General features: G+C 41.0%; 1 long non-coding RNA gene across 1 annotated transcript; it reads right to left on the bottom strand.

Moving 5' to 3' along the window:
- Window positions 1-1,275: 1,275 nt before the first annotated feature.
- On the bottom strand, window positions 1,276-17,225 carry LOC113030603 (uncharacterized). The gene is made up of 2 exons (XR_003273609.1): window positions 10,267-17,225; window positions 1,276-4,660 (listed from the first exon to the last, which is right to left on the bottom strand). It is a non-coding gene; the product is annotated as an uncharacterized LOC113030603 (long non-coding RNA).
- Window positions 17,226-19,047: the final 1,822 nt, after the last annotated feature.

The raw sequence follows: 19,047 nt of genomic DNA, 5'->3' as shown, positions 1-19,047 counted from the left end.
AAAGGACAATCTAAAGTAAGTCTTTACGATTCAGTAGGTTGCGAGTTTAGTTAAATACATTTCAGTTCTGGGAGCAGCGCTGCTGTTGCTAACTGTGAGAATACTTAGCGGGGTTAGTGTGACAGTGCATTAGCAGCCCGAGTCCATTCTCTGCGTCCCCAGAGAGACCAGAGCGGGCATATTAACATTCTCCTCAGAAGGGCCACAGGATCTGCCTTCAATGCCGTCTGACTCCAAACAAAAGACGGTGCGTGTGTGTGCGTGTGTGTGTGTGTGCGTGTTTGAGTGTGAGACGCAGACAGGCTGGGAGTGTGCATGTGTAACTGTGTGCAAGACGAGACAAAAAGGAGGGAGAAAGAACAAGAGAAAACCGTCTATAGGAGGAGGAGGTAAGTTTCAGTATATATTTACCATTGCTGGGTGTCTATAGTTTAATAATGTAACCACACTGCGTGCTGCAAATCAATGTGCAAGGAATATTTTCTGGTAAACAAGTCCTCTTTTGAACTTGTTTCTTTTCTCCAAGTTTAAAAAGATTAATTTCCGTAACATCTACAAATGAAGGACAAAATTGAAGATATCGATATAATGACCTCGCTTATATTTATGTTTTATTTATTTTTGACCAATCATTAAATCCACAACATTCACAACAACCTCTCAGACTCTTAAGCTTTTCTTTATTTTTTATTTTTGAGCAAAACTTTATATATATATATATATATAAAAAAACTAGAATTAGTTGCTATGCAAACTGTAACCAGGTGAATCATAAGCAACACCTCTTACTCATATACCGTTTCTATTTTTATTTAGGCACTTGTGTTTATGTAATGTTTTTTGATGTCTGTTTTTTTCAAACCTGGAACATGTATTGCTTTTATATACAAGCTGTAATATGTGAGTGGGCTTCCTTAAATTTAATTACATGGTATATGCCGGCGATGGTTTCTGGCATCATCGCTTCATACAGTACCAACTGTAGGCCACTGACTTCCTATGCATAACTCAAACATCTGGCCTTCATCACTCAGTGCCTGAAATCTTTCTGCATTCCATGTGCAAACTGCACCATGTCATGCAATCTATGTCTACTCTGCTGCTGTGAAGATAATTCACTGCAGTCTACCAGGAAAGACTAGTCTCTTCTCTTATTCATGACTGCAATATGTAAGTAATGCAGCAAATCACTAGCTTTGCAGTTGTTTAATCGCAAGCCAAAATACTGGAACACAGGACACTTTTTAAAAAAATGCAGACAGGTACACTGAAGGATATGAATATCGGCACAAACTTTAATGGAAATCCATCCAGTATTTGGTGACTTATGAATTTTAAAACCACATACACCTGTACATCATTGTGCTGGTAGCACTAGAGGAGAAAGTTAGGGATTGCCTGCAGATGCATCTTCTGGGAGAACAATGAATGTCAAAACCTTTTGGTTTTTGGTTGGTTCCTCACTGAAAATGAGGAAACATTGTATTCTGGGAGAAACAAAGTCTCAAGTATGGGTCCTCTGGGTAAGGAAATGGCACTTGTTAGCAGATTATCCTGTTTTCCAAAGATTTTGCATTTATTTCTGAAGGAGCAATTAAATGTGAACACCTAACAAAGGACGTTTGTGATTTCTACTTTATTTACTTTTGACAGCTGTGCATTATATATATGTAACAAGAAGGTGGGCCCAGATACACCTGTAACTCTTTTTAAGAAGTCATGCTTTGACAGAAAAAGAAGAAGAATGAATAGTTCATGTCACGTGCACAAACCTTGGGATTCTACACCCATTCCCAGCTGGGATTTACATACTTTTTGGACTGCAATTCTGGGAAATGGTGTAACGGATTCCAGGACAGTTGATATGGAATAATAAAGAATGCAACATCTTTGCATTCGACACTCAGTAAGTATGCTCCACAAACTCTCCACTGAAGGCTGAACTGCTTCTATTTATACTACAAATGGGGAAAAAAAGAACAAATGAGGCGCTCATTGTTGACCCTGAATGATCAACGTCCTCCGCTCTTGTCCAAAAAGAAATTCTTCCAATCGTTAACTGCTTACGTCATTACTCAAGCCGGAGAGTTGAGGGCTTTATTTCTGTTAACTGGATCATAAAAACATAGCAGGACAACTCCCAGGCTGATGAAGGCTCACTTTGGATTATAATGAATTATTTCATTGGACAGGCTCTCTGAACTTGTATTGTGATGTTCCAGTATGGAGCTTACCTTCCAGTAAGAAATTCATATTTGCTCTTATGTGCTTTCTGCATAAATTGGACTTTTTGACAGTGAATAATTCCTCTAAATGGGATTTAATCATGCAGCCATTCTTAGCTGATGGACTGCAAGTGTTCTGTATTAGCCACGTGATAGACTGGTAATGAGTCCACAGTATATCCTGCATTTTGCCTAAAGATGACTTGGACGGACGGATTTAAAATGCAGCAATATTGCTTCGGTATTGTTTCAGCGATCTGCTCTGAAGTCTCTGAAACTCCAACTGAATTTGAAATTTTAAACTAGATTAATAACATTCATGAAAACTATCAGTTGACTATTGTTTGCTTTTAATCATCAATTCAAAGTTAACTCTGCGTGAGACCTGGTAGCTCGATAAACTACGAATTCTTTGCTCTCTACGTAATACGCTGTTACTTGGTGTTTCTAATGATTCCGTCCTTACACAATGAGGACAACAAGCAATGTCAGCATTGATTATAGTCAACCATGATGCAGACAATTTAACTTTCTCGGCCAATCTCAGTCTGACTGAGTATGAATTTCACTCCCTGATAACAAGACGCGTAAACAAACAACTGCAGAAACGCAGAAGCATTAATATCCGAAGGTTTCAGAAATCAGACTGCCCGCAAATGATTCCTGACAAAGTATTAAAAGTACAAATTTTAGACGATCGGCATTTATAGGCCACACGTGTTCAGACAGCTCATCTGCCATCGAGAGCAACTAGGGGTTCAGTGTCCTGCCCAAACCTGCTCCACCACCTGCTCCACCACCTGAGCTCTCTGAATAGGCCAGAACTGCTGGTTCTGTAACTGTAACCGCCCCCAACTTATAACGAGCGTTCGTTCGACTGCATTTAAGCACCTAAAGATGGCGGACTGTGTATAAAAGTGGCCAAAATTATTCAACGTCATATTTCTGTCCAATATTTAAAGTATGAACGTTAATTGCATCTTGATCATTTCTATCTCATTCTAATTGTACCCTGTATTTCATAGGAATATCAGCAGTGATTTAAACTCTTCTTCTTTTTTACATTTTCTTCCTTGTTATACATAATAAATATTACTGTGATTTGCATACCTCTTGTAACCCGCTGTCCCACTCAGCTGGTGGGGCAAAGGGTGATCTTCACTGACCTGATGAAGGTAATCATAAGATAAAGGCTGAGAGCATTTTAACCCTGAAGCAAAGCAGCCTTTGACCTTATAAATACAGTATCACTGCAAAGCTACAGTACATGCATACCCAGAAGCAAGTAAAGTAAAACTGGCAACCTCCGATGCATGGATGTATTCTCCAGGGACAGCTTGTTTTCTTCACCGTCTTTATGATTTCATTAGCATGGTGTCTTCTTGGCATATAGTCTTAGAGGATTGAAGACCTTCTGAACTCACTGCTGTATCACTGTGGCCTCCACCTACACACTTCCACTTGTTTTGCACCAAAGCACAGTTAAATGCAGGAATAAGATTTCCATAAGCTGGAATATACTTGCTGTGTTTGTATCCCGCTCTCCTTCTAATGCCCATGTTTTAACCTCATACTGTGAGTACAACAAAAATAATTCAAGGTAGAGTGCACACTTTTTAAATTATTTATGACTTCACTGTAACTTATTTATATTTGCTGGAAAATTATCTATTAGTTAATCTAATTGCGTTGAGACATGTGAAAGTCGTGTCCTCTGAGTCATTCTGAGCATGTGCAAAGCCTGCTCTCTGCACATATGGTTAAACAGCACAGTTTCTGCCAAACAGAATTAGGAAGACTTTCTTACCGACGCTTGATTCCTCTCTTTCTCTCTCACTCCCCTCCTTTCTCTTTCCCACCCTCTCTTTACAGCACACAAGCTCACAAAGATAGCATATACAGTATATGTGCTCAGGCATATGGGCTCTGGAGAGAAATATATACACAGAATAAGGGACAGATTGTGGTTATTGATTTTCTTCGACGGGAGCAATTTTCTTAAATCCTGCGAAGAAGACATGCCACTTTGAATCATTTGTAAATTTGTAAAATAACATTTCACTTATTTTTACTTGTTTTAATGGTGTACGGCATGTCAAGTCCTTAGCTAAATCTACATCGGGCATAGTGTGTGTTACAATGGTACAGATCTTACTGATGGTTTGAGAGATGCTGACAACACCGTCTGCAGCATCCAATCTGTGGCAGCTATTAAAGAAACACCCAGATAAAAGTTCCAGGTGCTTCTGTGCAGCAACGTCCGGTAGCTGGTGCGCAGCACTGCGTTGTGACAAAGCTGCGCACAAACAGGAGTGGCATGGAAACAACCGCAGGCTGAGTTTGATGATTTGGTTTGAGTGCAGCAAAGGCAGGCAGACCAGTAGCACAGGCAGTAACAAGATGGCGGCGGTGTGCAGCAGCGAGTGTAGCAAGCTCTGTCCAGGGAGAGAAGAGACAGAAAGACATAAGCGTAACCTACTCAGGGCACGTAAGTGAAAAGTATAACAGTGATTTGGAGCCAGCCTGTTCCACAGGGTGGGGTGGGGCGGGCAGAGCGGCACCAGCACCTACAGGAGCACTCATAGGTAGAGGGGGGTGCGAGAACAATGGAATGGCTGCCTCCCAGACAGAGCTGCCGTACTGCAGTGATGAAGGAACAGGAAGAGGGGGGGGAGGAATGGCACAGGAGGTAGACACACCTGCTCCTGCTGCTGTTGGAGCAGCTAGTGTAACAACCAGCAGACAAAGAGTAAGCTGAATTCAAGTCCTGCCTCTCATCTAGCGATCAGAGGGCATCTCAGGACTCAGAGTGCAGCAGTGAGGTCACAGCGTAAGGGGTGAGAGCAGGAAATGGCTGGTGAAGAAAGATATAGAGCTGATACATCTGCAGTTCCCAACATATACTAATAACTCACATTAGACACGTTTATTCACATATTTAGAGATTTAAAAAAAAGTTTTTAAAAAAAACTCTAAATTGATGAGATTTAAAGAGTTTTACAGTACAGTAAGTGCACAGTGTATGGTTTTGTAACTTACAGTATCAGCTCTTTATTCAGCACCTTTAAATCCACATAAACCTCAGGGAACTGTTACCTGCTGCTTCACTAAATCACTATCGATCCAAATATCAATAGTATTGATACCAGTATCGATGCTATTGCGCTGGTATTGGTATTGATCTGATACCAATACCAGCGCAATAGCATCGATACTCGTCTCTATCCTCTACGTTCTCTACGTAGCCCGCTAAATTGTGTTAAAGAAATAATTTCTTTAGAAATATATACCTCAAACATGCACTATGAAAAATGTGGGAACCTTTTTTGTTGACTGTCATATCTATTTTATTTAGAGCCTAAAGCACATTTAAACAACAGAGGTTGACGCTTCAGGGTCGTCAAAAATTTCAGAATGCATGAAAAGCTGAAAAGGTGTGTTTTACTGCGTTGGATAATTATCGTGGAAAGTAAAAATCAGAGTTATTTAGTGGTCATTAAAATGCATTCAGAATTATCACATTCTTCTCATAAATGATGACACACTGCTCTCCCCTCCACAATCTGCCTTCATAGATTAAAAGTATTGGTACTGTTACCGGCAGTATGCGGCCTGTATTTATTTGGCGTTGGATCAGTACCAACATTTTCAGTATCGCACAGCACTACTGCTTTGATTAAATTATAATCATGCATAGAGGACTGGTTAAAAAACATGGTGTGCCTACAACTGTGGGTGAATGACACCAATCAGATACAGTGCATACAGTATATAAATAAATAAATAAATAAATAAATAAATAAATAAATAAATAAATATATGGCAGAAAGCAATCAAACACTCTACAACTAGTCATCTTTCTTCCTTCCTTCTCGCCGCCTGTCTAAACTAATCTTCCTTTCCATGTTTGTGCTGAACAAGGTGAACACTGACACCATAACCTACTGCTGCAAATGCACTGCTCCATGCAGGAACCCCCACTAAACTGAGAAAAAAAAATCACATTACCACATTTACATTTAAAAAACAAAACCTGAAGAATAAACAGACTCCCAGGAAAAACACTTAAAAAGTTCATGTTTGCAGGGTTCTAAGAAACATCGAGATGTGATTGAAAAGTCAAAGGTGAAAGGTAACCAACCTTAAGACACATCCCTTTGAAAATTTGATCCTATTTCAGACTAGGAATTGATCTCCAAAGACTGGGACTGATAGACAAATAAACCCAACCGCATCAAAAGACTTGAGCTCACCAGCAGAGTTGAGCAGAAACAAGTGTAAATATGTAGCACGCACACCTGAAATCTACTGAATGTGCTAAAATAGTTTGCTGATTGCAGAGCTACAGTCAAGGATGTAGCACCCAGCATTATTATATAACATATTTTCACCAAAGCACCGTTAAATGTGGATTCACAGTGGAAAAAAAGGGAGCCATTTAGTAACTGGTTTAAAGGTGAACCACATTTAGCTTCTACATGCTATGCAGGCATATACATAACATTTCCAGGTTGCTATAGCCCAAAATAGCGGTCACAGCACACCTAGGACATGTATGTATGTGTATCTTATTGCAACTATACAATCTAGTCATCTACAGCACTTTCACTATTCAACTAGATTTTAAATGATGAAATCCTAAATAGCTGTGTACTATTTAAATGTCTTTTAGACTTGTAAAGAACAGAAAATTACTCAGTAGTTTTATATGCATAGAAATATCTTTTCAATGCCCTGAAAAGACATCTTTTCATCATTCTCTTTTCAACTAAGTTTGAATGTGAAGGAACGCTTTTCTAAGTGTCTTTTCTTTCCCTCTGACCTAAAGAAGCTACTCTTACCTTTCATGTTTTAAAGTTGTTGAGACGTCTGTCAAAGTTGTTTTTTCTGCCCCTTTTCAATCAGTTCGTGCTGGGTGAGGTGTGATCATATTTGTACAGTTATATTTAGTCCAATGGACGCCCATCTAGGAATTAATTTGGATCAAATAGATGGACTAGATGCTCAAGCCTGATTTTCATTGATTGTTTTGGGGCTAAATGAAGGCCATGAGTGGCTGACCAGATGAGCTCAGAAAACAACGTCCATGTGCATCCAGTGTGTGGCGGGCATATTCTGTAGACACATGGGAAATCACAGTGTTGGGATAATACTGAGAATAAAAAGTGTTTTCTTATTCTAAACAAACTATTACAGCGAAAACGTCCTCAATATATGGAGCTGTCTGCAGCAGTGGATTCAAGTTAACAAAAGATAAAACATCTTCAAGAAATCAGCAAGTCAGATTTTACTCTACAGGGTAGTTAATTATTTATCAGCATGCTCTGCTTCTTTACCCTCATACAAACTTGGCTAACTTGCATCACATGCTGCTTGCATCCTTACTTCCAGCTTCATCCTCACACAGTAAACTGAAACCAGGCAGAGGACAAAAGCGCTCAATAAGATATGAAGTGCGTGACAATGCAAATGAGTTGCACATTTACAGAAGTCATTGCTCATTAAGAGTGTTTGACCGCATAGTAAAAATGCCTGATTTAATGAATCTCAAAATTCCTCAAGGATGCTGTATGGACCAAAAAAAAAGAAAAAAAAAGGCTGCTGCTAGAGTTAGAAATGGTGAAACACAGCTTCAAATTAAGGTTCAGAAAAAGAATCGGAGCTCAAAGCTACCTGTCCTTCAAGCACATAATCACATCCCATCCACGCTAATGAAAGAATGAGGACAAAACATCAAACAGCATCCCGGTTCAAATGCTGCTGAAGCTCCCTGGAAAACTTGCAGCAACTTCACAGCGGGTGAGGAGGAGGAAGGCGATATGCAAAAGGGGGACATCCAAGTATGAATAAAAGGAGAGGAAGAACGAAGCCGTTACTGCGTTCGCCGATCGACTACGCAAACAGACGCACGTTTGTGCATATTTTGACACAAAGGATGTTAGTTATAGAAAACATATAACATAAGAGGACTGTACGTTAGTCCTCAGCAGTTTGACACCTGAAGTTGTCACGCATGCGTCAAAGCAGGAAGCAGTTCTGCCACACTCATCCTACTCTCCAATGATGCCCATTGAAACACAGAACAAACTATATAAAAGCCTTTTAATGCACCTGAGAGCCGCTACAATTGTGCTTTCATCCATAGCTGATGAGGGGGTCACCTTATGACATGCACGCCAAGGTGTCTTACAATTCCCACTCGACTGTGTAATTCTGTTTTGCACCATTATCTTCACACTCGCTTGTAACAAGAAGAGAAAAAAAAACAGCGGGCCGAATGCAGGTAAGGGTAGGTATCGATGATATAATAGAAAAAGGAAGACGATTATTTTCATGAGGTCAAACACAAGTGTACTGAGCTTTCAGAGTCACGCTCTCACTAGTACTTTGTGCTGCTCTCAAGATAAGGCATGAAGAGCCTGCGGATTGAGTAGTGGAAATAAAATACCCTAAAGCACTGACTTTCATTTTGCACTTTGCTGTGTGTTCAAGTTATGCTGTTTATATTATAATTTTCCTCCCCGCTGCGTATAAATTACATTTATTTTGTCAACATCATGTTTCTTTAAATGTATGACTATACGGTTTATGACGCAGGGTTAAACAGCGAGGTGCGGTTCTTGTGTGGTTTGTCTATGCTAGCATGTGCAACATTAGTCACTGAGGGTGTAACCTAACTCACAAATTCCTCATTCATTCATTGTACCAAGGATTTTGTAAATGTGGGTGTTTTCACCATGTCACCCCACCTCATCTGGACGTCCCTCCATCTCAGTCACATGCCCCTTATACCCACATTTCTCTATCTATCCCACTCCCCCGCCCTCTCCCCCACCCAGTGCCCTGCACACTGTGCCTGCCTCTGGCTCTCAGACTCTCAATATCCTGAAAGAAACCCAATGTTCGTACTTTTCATTCCCTTCGCGCTTTATTTTTGCACTATTTGTGGATTAAATGAACCTTATGTCACCGTGTCTAGTTTTTATTAAAAATAAATAAATAAATAAATGAAAAGGCGAAACTGTTCCTTCTTCATCGTGCTTTGTGTCTTTCCGCCATGTTAAGCCTTTTCCTTTTTTTGTTCTGAGTTAGAGATGTGTGAGTGCCCCTCGCAGCTCCCAAGAACCCAACCCGTGCACATCACAGCAAAACGTCACAAGTTAGGGTCTCAGGGAATGAGAGAGGTACAGCTTGCTCTTTTTTTTTGGTCTGGCCTTTTCTGTGCAACGTACAGCAGATCATCTGCTGCACGAGCACTGTGGCTGAGACTGAAACAGCTCCCTCTATCCCTCGATTTGTGCGGTGCTCTACCTTAAGTCTCAGTTTTGCCCCTTAAGTCGAGTCTGGTCTCGGTAAAATGCACAACCCCACCATGCGTTAGCATTTAGCTCATCCATGATCACATTTACAAACAAAATCGTTATATATGAGTCAAAAGATCGATATGCATCAGTAAGCACACGCTGAAAATGTAATATAAAACCTAACCATATATAATCTTATGATAACTGAACAGACTCATGCTGTGCACACTGTACTCTAGCCATACACACCCAATCAGAAGCACTTTACCATCACTAATCATAAGGATAGCTCTGCCTCCCTGTCACAACCTGACCAAACCTAGAATAATAATCTGTGTAAAACATCTTTGATATTTTTCCAAACCCCGCACTGAGAACGCATACAGCAGCAGCAGCAGCAGCCAGATGACTACAGCAGCAGAGACTACAAATTGACGCCAGTGTCTCACGCTGATAAAAATACACCCTTAATACTAAAAAAGTCCAAGCTCCTTACCACTTACTCCCTCTATGCCAGTGAGATCTCGTGACATGCCAGGCTTGTCAGTCCTCTGAGACCGCACCTGTCAATCATGCCGCCTTGACTTTATGGAGGGAAAGCTCATTTGTCAGGTCGCAGAATAAAATCTGACTACCCACAAGATGAAGAGGAGGAGGAGGAGGAGGAATAAGAGGCTGGGAGGAGCGGTAAGATGAGATGCAAGGAAGGAGAAAAGAAAAAAGAAGATAAAACTCACCCAGCTGACCGAGGTGGCGGAGGCTGCCGCAGTCTTCTCTGTACGCCTGTGCCGGTCAGCCTAGCAAAGGGAGAGAGGATGTAGCAGGGCACAAATCGGAGAGAGAGAGGGGAGAAAAAAATGAATGCTGGAGAGAAGAATAGGGGAAGATTTTAGTGCTGCTAGCTCAGGCTTTGTTGAATGGATAATTCGGGCTAGCACATGAGCCTGCTCTAGCAGATTGGTGCCGTCTAGCCGTCTGCTGCTCAGACATGCAAGACTGTACCATGTGCAGCCAGAGAGAGAGAAAGAGAAGGAGACAGAGACATGAAGGGAGAGATGGCAGGGAGGGCAGATGTTGGGTTAACGATTTAATGTAGGTGAACATGGGGGGGAAAAGAGAATAGAATAGAAAAGCAGTGAGGGTGACTGAGACAACAATACATTTAGTATTACAGGGGAAGGAAAAATGCACAATAATAAATCAAAAACAATCCATGAAAAAGAAACCAGCATAAGAATTGAAAAAATATTCTGTTTAGCTTGGGTCCAACAGTAAAAATCACAAAAATAAACAGCAAAACCACAGCCCAGTAATGTTACACGTATGCTGACTAATACAAGAGAATAAGAGCAAATGACAGGAAGCCATCCAGAAAGAGAAAAACAGGATTTTAGAGAGTGATAAAGTAATATTTTAACCCCCCAGACGTCTGATTTTTAACTAAAAAGAGCTCTACTGCACTAAAGCGCATATTCATCGCCCCGCACATTCAATAATGTACAATCTCAGCTTTCCCCAAAGCTTCCCCCATATGAGTCACAGCTTTACATGAGAAATCAAAAACAAGAAGGATTTTCAGGTTACCGTCAGAATTTGGCAGATCTGGTTAGTAGCTGTGAAAAAAAAAAAGACTGAGACACAGTGTGCCAAAACAGCGACAGGAGTGAATAATAGGAAAAAATGTGTAACGCCTGTTGCTGTAGTCCCTCTGCCTACTGCTGCTCAGCCCTTTCTCCATGTGACACTACTACCCATCTTTTTCTTCCTCTGTCTGTCTGTCTGTTCGTCTCTTGGCTTCATCTGTCTCATATTTTCTTTCTGCACTTGATTGGTGCTTTAGTCTCGCTGTATCACACCTCTCGGCCTGTGTCTGTGCCTCTGTATTTTCTTTCCCTCCTCTGCCTTCCATGCTTCATAGATTGCAGGCTCAAGTCCCCAAGGCTGAAAAACCGAAGAGCCTCTGCTTGCCCCTTTTTTTTCTGTTTGTTACATATAGAATCAAAACGGCAGTAGCAGTGTGGGAAAGGAACTAAATATCACCCATTCATTTCCCTCCCCACAGCTGAAATTACACAGACAAAAGGCCTAGTATATGGAGAAAGAGAGATAAGGGAAGGTAGAGAAATGAGGGAGAGAGACGTGAAGAGAACAAAAGCATACAGTAGCACAACGAGAAGGCAAAGACAGTCAAATAGGAAGTCACAGTTTTATCTTACAATGTCTCTTTCAAGCTCCTTTTTCATTTAAGGCAAACAAAAAGAAAAATCCTGCTCCAGTAGCATGTCCAGTATTCTGTTCCTGTGTCTCTCGCCCTCTGTGTCTGTGAGTGACTGGGTATTACAGCGTGCGTTTCATGGAGAAAAGGAGGGTGGGAACAAGAGAAAAGGAGGGAGCAAGAGAGAGTGAACGCACCAGTTCAGGGAGCTTCAAAGGAAATGTAACTGGAAGCATTGTGGTGTGTGTGGTGGTCTTATATTTTATCAGTATTAGTCACTGTAAAGCAGTGGAAAAGGCTTGTAAAAAAAAGAGGGGGGGAAGACACGAGACAAGATGGTAGGAAAGCGAGACAAATGGGGAGCAGAGGGAATTACCAGGGTTCTTCTGACGGACAGCGCACAATAGGCTGAGATCAGTGACAGCAGAAAAATGGCCTGTGTGGTCTCAACACTATCGCCCCCCAACCCTTTCCCCCTGCTGGTTTAAATAGGTCATTCTTTTATTTTGAAGTCAATTTAAAAATAATAAATCAGGCAGACAGTTCTCACTTCTTCAGCTCTCATTTACATTTTGCTGTATTTCTCTCTGTATCATTAGAGCCTCATTCTTTTCTTTCTTCTTCTTCGTTTTTTTGAATCGAAAATTCACTTTTAAGGCATCTCTCCTTGCTCGCGGACATCACATGTCACGATGTCTGAAAGGCATCACGTGCGCTTCAGTGCGGCAAAGGGTCCCTTCATTTATGCTCAGTTTTACTTCCACCTTGTCTTCGCACACTAACACGACAAGAGTCAACCGGGACTATTTATAGAAATTTCCAAAGAAGACAAAAAACCTGCACAGATTCCACAGCGATGGTGGGCCGTGTGTGCTGGGTGGGGGGTCAGTCAGGGAGAGCTCCTTTATGCCTCCTGCTGTATAATGTAATGCACTACCACATGGCAACAACAAACCACCGAGCACAGAAAGAAGTGTGAATACGCTTTTCTAGAAGAAGGGCGAGGGGGAGAAAAAAGTAAGCAAGGATAATTAGGCACAGTGAAAAACCCAACAGTCGATTCACGTTGTATCTACTGTAACTGAATGCTTGCGCTCTTGCAAAAGCTGCCCCGTACCAAGGGCCCCTTCTTCATTCTGGCCCAAAGAGCTCCTTACCCCACCTCTTTCGAACCCGGTGGCCTTAGGACAGAGAGCATAGAGTTTAAGTGGAAACAGTCTTTCATCATCATGACACTCCCCGCACTACACATCTGTACACAGCAGCATACCGCACTACAGGAGTAGGATACCATCTCTAACCTAGCGGCGCTACATCCAGTGTCTAATGTATATTTACAGTTCAGGCTTAACAGATTACGTGCACGTTAAATACTTTCATGGCAGGACAACTAAAAACTGCTTTTTACTCATAAAGATCCATATTTCCCCAAACAGTTAAAACAAATTAAATAACAACACTTTCATTAATTTCTTGTGTATGCATAGCTGGCAGCGTCTATGCCAACACCTTAAAGTGGGAGTTTAAAAAAATGTAGTATCCAACAGAGATCAAAAGTATGCAATGAAAATATGCCCGAAGAGCAGATATAGGTCACACGGTCTGAGACGAAGCCCGAGAAACTGAACACAGCCAAAATTAAGAAGTAATTCAGCGCATTTCTAAATTGCAGTCAGGAACCTAGATAATTTCAGGGGCCTGTGGTTTTCTTGGTTTGAAGCAGTGAAAGTTGTTACTGGCTGTTTTGATCACAGCAGTGTCTTTACCACATAGCTGCGCAGAGGAAGTATATCGTTTTGGTTAAGTGAAAGTGAACTTTGTGCATAATTGGCCGCCAAGACCTTGTTCTTCCCCTGCGGCTGTATGGTGTGTTTCCCTTCAGTGACATCTCCTTCATTAGAGCGTCCCGCAAACATCACTGCAGCAGCATGCTAGTGCTTTTCCTCATATTTTGAAATGATTTCTCTTTGCCCCCCCTCCCTAATCTGTGCTGTCATTGTTTCAACTTTGTTTTCCAAGTGTCAAACGAGATGCAGTGTTTGCCATGTTCATGCAAGTCTTTAGCAAAATATCTTTATCTCTTCCCATATCTGCTTAAAGGAGAAAACGAAAAACCCCAAAACAACACTTTGAATTAAACAGAAGAAATTTCAGTGTATTAAGAAACAGACACAAAACCACCTGACAGAGAAGCTGTGTTTACAACCAGGCGATAAAACTCTCATACACAAATATTGCACAGATGTTGGCATTTATGAAATAATCCATCAGTGTACAGATTGTGTGGTGTTTCCTCAGGGAAAGCTAGGAGGCTGTACAGTTATCTCCTGTGGTGTCACTCTGAACTATACAACCTACTACCTCAACCTGCGGAACACTGGAGGAAGCTGCAGCATGGCTGCCCTGTAGGGCCGGGCGAGCAGTTCAAAACTACCACAAGCAATGTAATTTTATTTTACCAGAAACTGAAGAAAAATTTCACCAATAAGTCGTCCTCCTTACTTAACTGCAACACTGACGTAGAGGCCAAAGATAGTCTGTCATGTACAATGTTGTGACACATCGTCATTTAGCCCAACCCACAAATTTGGGTGGGGTCACTGCATCGAGGCGGCACACGTGGGATAAGTTTGGTAGAGAATATCCTGCATCCTAGGATACAGGGTCACGCAGGGTCAGTGCTGTTTAATTGTGGGAATCAAGGATTAAGAAATGCCACTCTTTATGGTTATCCAGTCAAAACCTGCTTCCAAAATAATTCCAGTGATCTAGTCGCCTTTCTTAAAAGCACTGGGCAGATGCTGTTTTTACCAGGAAGACACATACCTATAGATACGAGCTTGTGCAGCCAGTCACCACAAGTTCGGATCTACGGGTTCGTGGCAGCTGGCATTAACACTTTGAGAGCGGATAAGAAGCAGAGAAATCAACAAACATTTAAGCAGACAACTCATTCTACTGTCTGAAGCTTTCAGCTCCACTGATTCATCATGGCACTCCTCTTACTGGGTGTTCAAACCACAATGGACAACACTGTAACTCTGATAAGGCTCAACATGGCACAGCTTTCATTGCATGTAGGTCTTTCTGCAACTAAAATATGCATCAACATTAAAAAGTTTAGTCTATTTCACCGATATTTAAAGAATAAATCCACGCGTTGAGTATCAATCCTTTCATGTATTTTTCACTTCTTGTACTTCTTAAGATTGCTTCAGTGTGGGGATATACAATGTGTCCTTTTTAAGCATCTAATAGAGATGAGCGTGGAAATTAGGCCATGGTACACAGGACAGGCCGGGGCACATGACTGTAATAGATGCGGTGTTTGTGTGTTTACCCCACTGATCACATTCTTTTGAGGTATAATTTTGAAATGTCAGGATAGTATACTGTAAATAGTTTTACATCTGAACACAAGAACGCACATCGCTAGGAAATATTTTACTAAAGAAAATGAATTTGCACTGAATAAAAAGGCATATTTGCGCTGCACGAATTTTATGAAATATCACACTATGATTAAAATAAAAACAAGTACCACGTCTCCAACAGAGCAGCAAAAGCAAATGCTACAACACATCCAGCACATGCAGTTATATATTCTTAAATAAGACAAAATAAAGACAAAATACAAAGCACATTTAATCGCTCCGCTGCCAAATACAAAGTATTTTTTTTATTATAAAAATAAAAGTGATTCTTATTTGCAATGACCTAATAAATTAAATTCAATAATGCAATTCTCTGGACCTTAGAAAATTTTCTGGAGAGAAAACATAAAGCGAACACCATCGAAAAATAAGCAAAGTTTAAAAAAATCAAATAAAAATCACGCACGCGTCACATTGTGTGGGTTAGACCCTATTTTGAACCGCTTCCACAAAAAGAAAACTGTAAGTTTCGTAAATCGCCAACATACCAGTAAGGCATAAGCTGGACCTGGTGGTCAAACGTCCTCTACACTCAGATGAAGTCAGGCTCGAAGAGAAGTGTAGGCCAACGCTTTAGGAGAAATCAAGAAACCTAAAATAAAAATGTAAAAAAACCCCAAAACAAAACAACAACAAAAAAAGCAGAATGTAAATCATCAGAAACTGATTGGGAACAGAGCAGCAAGTCTAACATTCACAGGGAGTATACACCCGTTCACACACATTCCCAAAACCACACAAACACGTGGTGATCCAAGCACACCCTTAAAAACACAAACGACTAAAAACTATAAGAAGCACAACAATAATAACACTAATAGCAGAAAAAAAAAAACGCTAAATCACAACCGAAAGTAAGAAGAAAACATCCCCTTGTTCTCTCCTAGTTACGCACTCATAACCCGTTGTCCAGTCCCCATTTTCCGGGGTACAAAAACCTCAAATCGGCTTTAAAAAAAAAGGTACGGCAAGAGAGAAATGGCAAAAGGTTGAATGCGGTAAGATGTGGATGAGGAGGAGTGGCAGCGCAGGGCTGGCTACAGAGAAAGTGGAATTTCTGACCAAGCAAAGGAAAGGGTGGTGTTTTCTTTTTTTTTTTTTTTGGTGCTTCATTCTGCTTGGCTTTTTTGGATCCCAGCAGGATCCTTGGCTGCTGCTCTGTCTCTTCTTAGCGCTGCCAAAATATGGACATATCCCTTTGTCTTGAACTCTGTTACATAAAAAAAAAAACTCAAATTGAGAGATGAGAAAACATGACTTTAAAAAAGAAAAGAGGGATTGGACCGGCCACCAAAACTACAGCGCAAGTTATTAAAGAAAAGGAAACAGCATGAGTGAAAAGTGCACAGCAAGGAGGAGAGAGGCTTAGCAGCTGAATTCAAGGGAAACGAAAAAAAAAGGAAAAATTCATTAAAAAATAAAAAGTCGAGATGGAAGGGTTTTGTTTTCGCGTCAGAATTTTTTCTCTGCAAACATAATATCTCCCAAAGTGCAAGCTGCAAAGTGTGTCTTCTCTGCTGCTACAAACACAGCAGCCGAAACCTTTCTAAAGCTATGCCACGTAGTGAGAGAGGGAGAGAGAAAGCAGCCACTTTTTGCTCTCTCCAAAATGGCTGAGGGCCGGGAGAAAGCGGCTATGAGCAGAGAGGAAGAGAGGTGCTCCCCGTCCTGCACAGGGGTGGGCTGGGCGATTCAGCGAGCATCTCTCCCTCGTTTCCCTCTCCTCACTCGTGCCCTTTGTCCCGTTAGCCGTCTTTCACACCGGACGAATGGCGTACAGCTGTGTTGTCGGTCCATTGGAAACTCTTTTCGGGCCACCGTGGGGAGGGGAAAGCTACAACTGTAAATGAGTGAGGTTCATGTGGTTTACTGTTCGTCGTGCACATGCTCGAATCCTGATGCTCTGCAAGTTGTTGCTGTTTTTTTGTTGTTGCTGTTTTTAAGAAAATGCTCTCAGATGCCTCACAGGACAGGTGACGTTTGCTCAACCACTATATAATTTCTATTTTAAAAATATGTGCATATCAATAATGGATATTTTATTATATTACATAAATTCAGTGTTTTTAAAAACAAAATGTAATCTTGTGCTATATTCTCACTTTTATCGTCTTGAATCCCAAATTTCAAATAAAAACATCACTGATTATGTTGAACAGTCTCCTCTCGTGACTATTTGAACTCAGCACCACTCTTGACGTCACAACAGTACAGTAGTTAAACAGCATGGCTGCTGCAGTCGGTAGTACTACATTTACATTTGGGTATTTCTAGTGGAGTATCTGAAGACTGTTTACTGGCTGCTTGCAGTCACGATGCATAAAAAGCACTACCTATCTGATATAAAGCCAAAATTCTACTAGAAACATTCAAAAGGGCAAAGGATTTTATTTTCCAAACATCATATTTAATAACCAAATTAGTAAAGATGCTGCAGTTATTTTAGCGAAGCCATCTGAAATTTTTCCGGGTTAAATCTATACAATTGTTTTTATCACTCACAGCTAAGGTTTTTCTCTCATGCGTCTCAGCAGATGCGCGTCTACATTTGTTTTACACAAATCACTAATCATACACATAATATACCCAACATAAATCTGAGGGACTGACCTCCCAGTGAGGTCATCTTCACCAGCACTGGAAGAACCATTTCAGATTTTAAAATGGCTGCCTCACATTCTTGCTGACTGGAAGCGTGTTCAGTGAAGCTCATACCAATAAGCAACCACCCAACCAAAGTTTCCTAAAGCAAGAGATTAGAAAAACAGCAAGATGCTGCTGTATCTGACCCTGACCTCTGCAGAATAAGCTAATTTAAAAGCAAAATTTAATCTGGTAAAAACTGCACAGAAAGCCTGAGTATGCGGCATTCTTAAAAAAAACAACAACTAACACACACACACACACACGGATCCCCTCCATGCATATCAGCTTGTTAGTGTTATGAAAAAGGACAAATGTTGGGTTCAGGATATTAACTGCCCTGGATACTAGTTTTGCCACAGCATGCCAATGGGCTGCTGTCTGCTCCATGGTCACCACTTGAATCTAAATGAACAGATTTGACTTTCAGGATATTGCCAAGAACCCTGTCACGGTGCCGACACAGAGAAGGGCCTCTCCAAAAACAGAAGGTTGGAGAAAACAGAGCGACCGACATGGGCATAACCCCAAACCTCTAACAAGGTAACCCCTTAAAGCCACTCTCAGAGCCTGGGAAAGTGGGGAAGAGAAAGAGGGCTGCCAACAATAGGCAAAAAATCATTACCAACATTTTTCATATGGTAACATTATGTCAGTGAATGCAGTGACAAGTGCGCTGCATAATCCAGGTCTTAGACACATAGATTAAAACTGGATTTCATTGTTTTAATTAGATTTTGTGACCTTTTAACTGACTCCTTACAATACGTGCCCTTATTATTGTCCTGCTGCACCGGTCTGTCGGTAGCCTCTTTGGATGCTGTACATCCAACCAACTTGCATTTTCCACCCCAGGAGTGAGGCTTTTATTAATACATAATGACCTTTTTTAACACTTTACTATAATGACATGCTAGCTATAGCTCTTGATATCCACTGGGCTTAAAACACCATTCAGCATTATAATTGGGGTGTTACTACTGAACCTGTAGGATTGTTGAATCAAAACTTCACACTGGTTTTCTTTTCTGTACTTTTACTGCATTGTGCATTTTTTAAGACAGGCCCTTAACAGGCTGCTGGAGTTTAATCTCATTATGAGCTTAAAGTATGTAAAATACCTTAAAATGCATGAATATTTACACATCACAGGGGGTATTTATTACTCAGATCACTCAGGATCATGATGCACTGTTTAAACTGTTATTTCATCCATGTTGTAAAGC

Source organism: Astatotilapia calliptera, chromosome 10, assembly GCF_900246225.1.
Source record: "Astatotilapia calliptera chromosome 10, fAstCal1.2, whole genome shotgun sequence".
Classification (NCBI taxonomy): Eukaryota; Metazoa; Chordata; class Actinopteri; order Cichliformes; family Cichlidae; genus Astatotilapia; species Astatotilapia calliptera.
The sequence above is the reverse complement of the archived record's forward strand: the minus strand, read 5'-3'. Positions and strand labels throughout refer to the sequence as shown.